Source organism: Canis lupus, chromosome 32 (genome assembly GCF_003254725.2).
Source record: "Canis lupus dingo isolate Sandy chromosome 32, ASM325472v2, whole genome shotgun sequence".
NCBI lineage: Eukaryota > Metazoa > Chordata > Mammalia > Carnivora > Canidae > Canis > Canis lupus.
The window spans coordinates 23,166,356-23,174,565 of NC_064274.1; positions in this window are offsets into that span (position 1 = coordinate 23,166,356).

Consider the following 8,210-nt stretch of genomic DNA (forward strand, 5'->3'; position numbering starts at 1 on the left):
GCCCTGATGAGAGGTTAGCCATCAATAGGAATGGACCACATTTGGTAACACATGAGGAAAGTGGTCTAAAAGATGGGTGATTGTGTAGGCATGTTGTGGGCAAGATAAATGGAGCAGGAAGTAGGTATTGTAGGACATCAATGTTTTGTCTGTGAATTAGGAATTGAGATTATCTGGTGAGACTGAAAGTAAAAGTAAAGGGATAGATTTAAAGAGTAAATGGAACACAGATGTTGAGGTGAATGGAAGAAATACATGAAGGCACATAGAAGAATTTTCTGAGGAGCCTCAAGTACTGTCTTCTATTGGACACTGAATTTGTAGGGGAACCAATGTGTAGGATTGTATAATTTTCTCTAGTAGGACTCAGAAACAGCTATTGTTTAGGAAAAGAGAAATTAAGCTGGTAGATTGGCATAGCTGAGATTACTTTTTATACATGTGTAGTGAAATGACAAGGGACAAGGGAAATCATCAATTAGACAAGAATGCACTTAACGAGATGGGACACCAGATCTAAGGTGTCAAAGGCACCCATCACTTGATGACTCATTTAGGAACTGTGGTATCTCTGTGAGGCATCCAGCAGAAATTTCCAGTGAGTAAAAGAATGAAATTATAAAAGTGAAGCAGAATTGAAATGTCTTTTAGACATTGAGAAACTTGAAAAATCTTGAATCCATCATAAAAGCAATGCAAATATAGACAGGAAGGGAGAAAGAAAGCAAAGGAAAACAGAGTTGATGGGAGAGTAATGTTTCAACTAAGGGTAGGAAGTATTAAGTTTTATGGTAAATTTTGTTCTATGAAACAAATATTGAAACTTATTTTTAAAAAAACTTGAAGAACTCTTAAGTTGTTTTGCTAATATTATTAAATATCTTGCCCACACACTGTGATTTTAAGAAAGTTAAGTAATTTCCCTTAGCCTCAGTTCCTTATTTATAAAATAGGTTTAGGAAGAAGATTAAATAATATTGTTGGAAAGAGTATATCATAATGATGACCATAAAAGCAATGTAAATATTGCTTTATCTTTTCCATAATCAACACTCATACTGGTTAAGTATTTAAAAGTAGTTGGTCCTGAATTGGAAAATATTCAAGATCATCTTTTCAATTTATTGCCATCAACAAAACCATAAGCTTAGGTATATGATAGCTGAATGTGGGAATTATGTATCTTAATATGAAGATGCCAATGGCAGGAATAATTTAGTGAAATATGGTACTTGGGCTCTGCCTGAAACAACAGAGAGTAAACCACCCCCTGAATCTCCAAACCTTTCTCATATCTCCCTTATACCAGGCACAGAAGTTGTGTGACTATGTGTGGGTGTTTAAATCAGAGCTTTGGAGGGTTTGGGTTTAACTGTCACGTGTAGTATACTGATAACTTCCAAGGTATGTATGTAGGCCAAATCTCACTTTGGAACTGCTTGCCATACTTCTTCACCTGGATATATGGCTGTACGTATATTTGACATTGTCCAGAAATAAACTCAAATCCCAAACATGCTCTCAGTCTATCTGTTTCATATTGTTTGGGGAGACAACACCACTCATTTACTCACTCCAAGCTAAAAACATCTCAATTTAATTCTCAAATATCTTTTCTCCCTCAGCAAATAACCAATCACCTAAGATCTGAGTCTTTCTCAGTCTGATTCCCCACTTTTCATCCCTATTACCAATATCTTAGCTCTGAACCATTGCATATCTTTGTGACTCCAAGAGTCTGAATTCTATTTTTTTTCCTTAAGATTTTATTTATTCATGAGAGACACACAGAGAGAGGCAGAGACACAGGCAGAGGGAAAATCAGGCTCCCTGTATGGAGCCAGATGTGGGACTCCATTCCAGGACCTCAGGATTGTGATCTGAGCCTAAGGCAGATGATCAACGACTGAGCCACCCTGGTGCCCCCAAGAATTTCAATTCTAACTCATATATGTAGCTGCATCCTTCTTCTCTGTAACACTATAAAACTTAAATGCAGGACCCTTATAAAGTGCCTGGTCCATGATGAGTTCTCTATAAACATTTGTTGAACAAAACATAATTGAGGGAAAATGGATAGTCTTTATCTGAGAAGATTCTGAGGGTTGCCATTGCCCATGAAAACTCTTCTTGATAGGCTGACCCCAGACTGTGTTTTCCTTTCTTTTTTTTAATTGAAGTATAGTTGACAAATATTGTTACATTAGTTTCAGGTGTACACATAGTGATTTAACAACTCTATGCATTATTCTATTTTATCATAAGTGTAGCTACCATCTGTCACCATACAACACTATTAAGATAACATTGACTATCTTCCCTATGTATTACCTTTTATTCCCTTGACTTATTCATTCCATAACTGAAAACCTGGACCTTGCACTCTCCTTTACCCATTTTGTCCATCCCCCACACCCACCTGGCAACCATTGGTTTGTTCTCTGTATTTATAAATCTGTTTCCACTTTTTTGTTTTGTTCTGTCTTTTAGATTCAACATATAAGTGAAATCATATTGTAGTTGTCTTTCTCTGACTCATTTCACTTATCATAATACCCTGGAGGTTAATCTATGCTATTGCTAATGGCAAGATCTTATTTTTATGGTCAAGTAATATTCCATTCTACACATCTTTTTTATCCATACATCCACTGATGGACACTTGGGTCTCTTCCATATCTTGGCTATTACAAATAATGCTGTAATAAACATAGGGTGCATATATCTTTTCCAATTGGTGTTTTCATTTCCTACCATATGCCATTGAGTGAAACTATTTGTTATTTTTAACTTACAAACTTTATTGCATTTTTCAATATGGAGCATGATAGGTTACATGTGGCCACAAATTTTTGCAGCTTCTATTAGGAGGAGTTCATTTCTTTATACATCTTGAATCTGAATTGATCTTGTGACTTTTTGGCTGATAGAATATGGTAGAAGTAAAAATATGTGAGTTCTGGAGCTTAGGTCTTGAGAGATCTGACACCTTCAGACTTCATCTTCTTGAAATGTTCCCACTACTATCTAATACAACCCAGAATAGCCTACTGAATGATGTGTGACCACATGAAGAGAGTGGCCCAGGGGACAAGCACTAGTATTAATTCCCATACTATTTTGATTATCATACCTTTTTGTAAACAATATGTTTGTTCTCCAAAAAATTAAAAATAGAAATACCATATGATCCAGTAATTCCACTAGTGGGTATTCGCTGAAAAAAATCAAAAGCACTTAATTTGAAGACATATGCACCCCTATGTTTATTGCAGCATTATTTATAATAGCCAAGACATAGAAGCAACCTGCGTCCTCAATCATATCATATCATTCAACCATAAAAAAAGAATGAGATCTTGCTATTGTACCAACATGGATAGAGCTAGAGGGTGTTGTGCTAAGTGAAATAAGTCACCTAGAGAAAGACAAACACCATATGATTTCACTTACATGTTTTAGAAAACAAAACAAATGAACAAACAAATTAAAAGCAGAAACAAATCCATAACTACAGGGAACAAACTGATGATCGCCAGAAGGGAGGGTTGTAAGGGGATAGGCAAAATGAGTGTAGGGATGAGAAGTACAGTCTTCAAATTATAATTCACTCTTTGAATGAATAAGTCAAAGGGATGAAAGATACAGCATAGGAAATATAGTTAATGGTATAATAGTGTGGTCTGATGACAGATTGTAGCTCTACTTGGGGTGAACATAGCATAATGTAGACTTGTCAAAACACTATGTTGTATACCTAAAACTAATATAACACTGTTTTTCAACTATACTTCAATTAAAATATTTTTCATTATATGAATCTACATTATCATGATGAACAAAGAAAAATGGTCTGACCTTTATTACCCAAGAACTATTTTTAACATCTCCAAATTTTAAATATTTCAACAGAATTGCTCGATTTATTGAAAAAAAATACAAAACACTACTTAAAATTTTATTAATGCTTTCAAGTGCATTTGTAGTTTAATAACTAAGATAGTAACATACATATTTAATAGCAACATATATACTTAAATTCACTTGTATATGAAGGAACATGCACTCACATATATATATATATATATAGAACATTAAAACCAACCTGTTTTGTGGTTAGGACACTTTAGATCTACTCTCTTAGCAAGTTTCAAGTATATAATACGATATCATTAACCGTATTTACATTGCTGTAATTAGCTCTCCAGAACTTATTCATCTTGCATAACTGAAGCTTTGTACTCCTTGCTGAACATCTCCCCATTTTACCATGTGAGGTGATGGATATGTTAATTAGTTTGACTGTGGCTCTTATTTCACAATATATATGTATATCAAAACATCAAGTCATATAATTTTTGTCACTTATACTCAATAAAGATGGGGGGGAATTTAAAAAACCAAAAAACCAAAAATATCCCATGTAGGTGCTGCTGCATGAGGCAGTGGAAGGAGGTCTTAATTGGGTGTCCATGAATCTATGCTCTAACTCCAGCTCTACCTTTAGTTTATCCAAAGAAGTTGTTAGAGGTGTAGATAAAATAAAGCAGCTGATCTAATGCCAACTGAGTCTGCACGTGGGAATTGTGCTAATGATTTTTCAGAATTCACTCCATCACCTTCCTTCCATGGGATGATTTCCTCTTTTGACTTTATTGATCATAGGCTACTTGGGACTCTGACAAGTAATCACCTAGGACATAGGATATTTCTCTTGTTGTTTTAGCAATCATCTCTGCCTCCCAGCTACGTCTTTCTTTAGTTCAGTTTGGCCCACCTTCCAGGATGCTCAAACCTCATTCCTTTGCTAAAAGTTATATGTAAAGACATGGCTTGTAACTTTAGATTAACATAAAATTTATGATTTTATTTTTTTATAATTATAAGTTTTCAACATCATACTGAATATAAATCACTTTTTCTTTGTTGAAGAAAGAAAGAATCCTTGTAGCTATAAAAAAAAAATCCTCTAAGGGGCATCTGGGTGGCTCAGTCAATTGAGCATCCAACTCTTGATTTCAGCTCAGGTCATATCACAAGGTCATGATCGAGCACCTGTTGGCTCCATGCTAGGCATGAAGACTGCTTGAGATTCTCTCTCTCTCCTACTGTCCCTCCCCCTTACTGTTCACATTTTCTCTTTCTCTAAAAAACAAAACAAAACCCAACAACAATGAAAGGCAAAAAATAACAACTCCTCTGAGACTACACGGAGTATACAAATCTACTGTCTCCTTAGTTCTCCCACATGTCTTCTTTAGGTTCTACCTTTTAAATTAACCCCCAGTATTATCCAATTTACTTCTTACTTTTGAATTTAAACAGAAGAAACCAAGAAAAGGTTTTGTATGGCTATAAACAATAAAGAGAGGTCATAACAGAGGCACTAATCAATTACCTTTCAGTGTAAGAATGGGATGGGTTGTCATATGCAGAGAGCATACACCGAAAAGACTTCGTGCTTCAGCTTCATGTGACGTAATTCTGAGGAAATGGAATCCATCTCACTCCAAATGGTCAGCACTGGCTGTAGTCAACTAAGATAAAGATGAGTGCTCAAGGGCACTATCTTTAGCAGGAGAAGAATCCCCGTAGCTATTAAAACAAACAAACAAACAAAAAACAAAACAAAACAAAAAACCTCACTCCTCTGGGGGCACCTGGGTGACTCAGCAGGTTACACATTTGACTCTTGATATCAGCTCAGGTCATGATTTCAGGGTCCTGAGATTGAACCCTTGGTTGGCCACCCCCCCTCCCTCAGCCAGGAGTCTGCTTGTCTCTCTCTGTCCCTCCCCCTGCTCATGCCCTCTCATTCTCTAAAATAAATAAATAAACCCTAAAAAAAAAAAAAAAAGATGACTGCTCAGTTATCTCCTCCCCTCTTTCTCATCAGCCCTCCTTCTCTTCTTTCTCTCTTTTGTGTACTTTTTTTCTCTTTCACTGTTCAAGGTTTATTTGGTGTTTTACTTGTCATAACACCTGGATAGTTGGTTGCATTGTCGACATGTAGATTTTTCTTTTTACAATACATGGCAATGCATGCTAGCTACTCTGAAACATATGGTACATAAAATAAGATTCTTTCGAGCAGTTTTGCACTATTGGATCTCTCTCTTTTCCTTCCCTACATATGTCTATCTTAGCATTTTGGAGATTTTTAGAGAAGGAGGAGTGCTGAGAAAAAAACTTGCTGAATGATAACCAATTTTAGCTGATGCTTGAAATTTCACTATTAGAAAACCATTCTTCCATGTAAGAATTTTTATCCAGTTTCTTCCTTTAAAATATTAAACTAACTTAACAAAACATTATGCATCGCTATTAAAAAATTAAATTAGCTAAGTTCCTGCTATGCTGCCAGTGACAACAAATGTTTTCTCTGGCAATGAGAGAATTAAACTTGTAATTAACTCTGCACTAATGGATTGTAGTTCCTTTCTTGAGGTAGCCTCAGGAGATACAATTTTTTTTCCTATGTGATTGTGAATATTTCTTATAATATTAAATTTTTGTTGCTTTAAAGTAAATCAATATCTTATTTAGATTTTGGAGGAATTATTTACTTGGTTTTCTGGTTGACTTCATGTCAAGAAGACATGAAAAACAGTATACAGTTGACCCTTGAACAACAGGGATTTGAACTGCATTTAGACAGATTATTTTTGAAGAAAAAAAATAAGTACAGTACTTTAAATTTATTTTCTATTTCTTATGATTTTCTTAACATTTTCTTCTCTCTAGCTTTATTATAATACTATATATATGAGATATACAAAATATTCATTAATCAACTATCTATGTTAGTGGTAAGGCTTCTAGTCAGTAGTAGGCTGTCATTAAGTTTTTGGGGATGCAAAAGTTATACATGGAGGTTCGCAACCACTGCTGCACCACCATCACTTGCTGATGCCAGCACCACATCCAGCTCACAGAGCTCCAGCAGAAAGAGAAAGGAGGTAAGGTGGTCTCTGATACCATGGGTCAAACAAGCAGACTGCGGCCAATGCACCAGCGTGGCTACAAAAGTCACTCACGAGAATGCTTCTTCTATGGAGGGGTGAAGAAACCTCAACCTTATAGGCCTGTTACTATGACACTCCAGGAAATTAGACGTTATCACAAGATCACTGAACTTCTAACTTGCAAACTTTCTTTCCACCATCTGATGCTAGAAATTGCTCAGGACTTCAAAACAGATCTGCGCTTCCAGTGTTCTGCAGAAGTCAAGTGAGGTTTGTCTGGTGGGCCTTTCTGAAGACACCAACCTGTGTGCTATCCATGCCAAAAGACATCCAGCTCTCACACTGCATACGTGGAGAATGTGATTAAGCAGCCACTATGATGGAAAAACATTTCATTCTTTAAAAAAATTCTCTTCTTCCTGTTATTGATAGGTCTGAACATTAGACATTTTTTTTTTTCTCCATGGGGTCAAAAGATACCTAAGTATATGACTGCAAGTGGAAAGACAGGGATAGAAATCAAGTATTGGCAATTTTTCCATTTTAATTTGTGTGTGAATGTTTAATATAAATTTGGGGATAGAAAGCATTAAGGCGTGTCAAATGTTTCTGTGAACACAGTTCTGCAGTTCAACTTTATAATAATTATGAATAAGCCTGTTATGTTTCTCTAGACAATGTCAGCATTTGGATTTTTTTTTTACAACAAATAAATTTCTTATTGACAGCAACTACTTGGTATTTATAGCATTCTTATCATAGAGTAGATTCCATCCATTCACTATATTTTTTGGAGTCCTACATGCAAGTATGTGTTTTTAATGCTGTCTGTCTTCTGTGCTATTCTTTTATGTTTATTATTAAAATACCTTAAATTATAAAAAAAAGTTATACATGGATTTTCTACTACGTGTGGGGTTGGCACCCCTAACTCCAATCTTTTCAAAGGGTCAATTATATTTGTTTTACAATCAGAGTTGAGTGCTCTACTTTATAACCAGAACTGATCAAACATAACTATGGCATCTACCACTATAATAATTTTTGCAAAAATTAGAAAAAGAAAGTTTTCTTTTTACACTATCTTGTCATGTTCATTTATATGTGCAAATACATATATATGCATTTACATATATATATTCATTTCATTTATTATTTATTTCCTTACTATTCTCCAGACTACATGCCACTCAGAGAAAGGAATCACGTTTGTTTTGTTCATTGCTTTATTCCTGTATGTCCGGC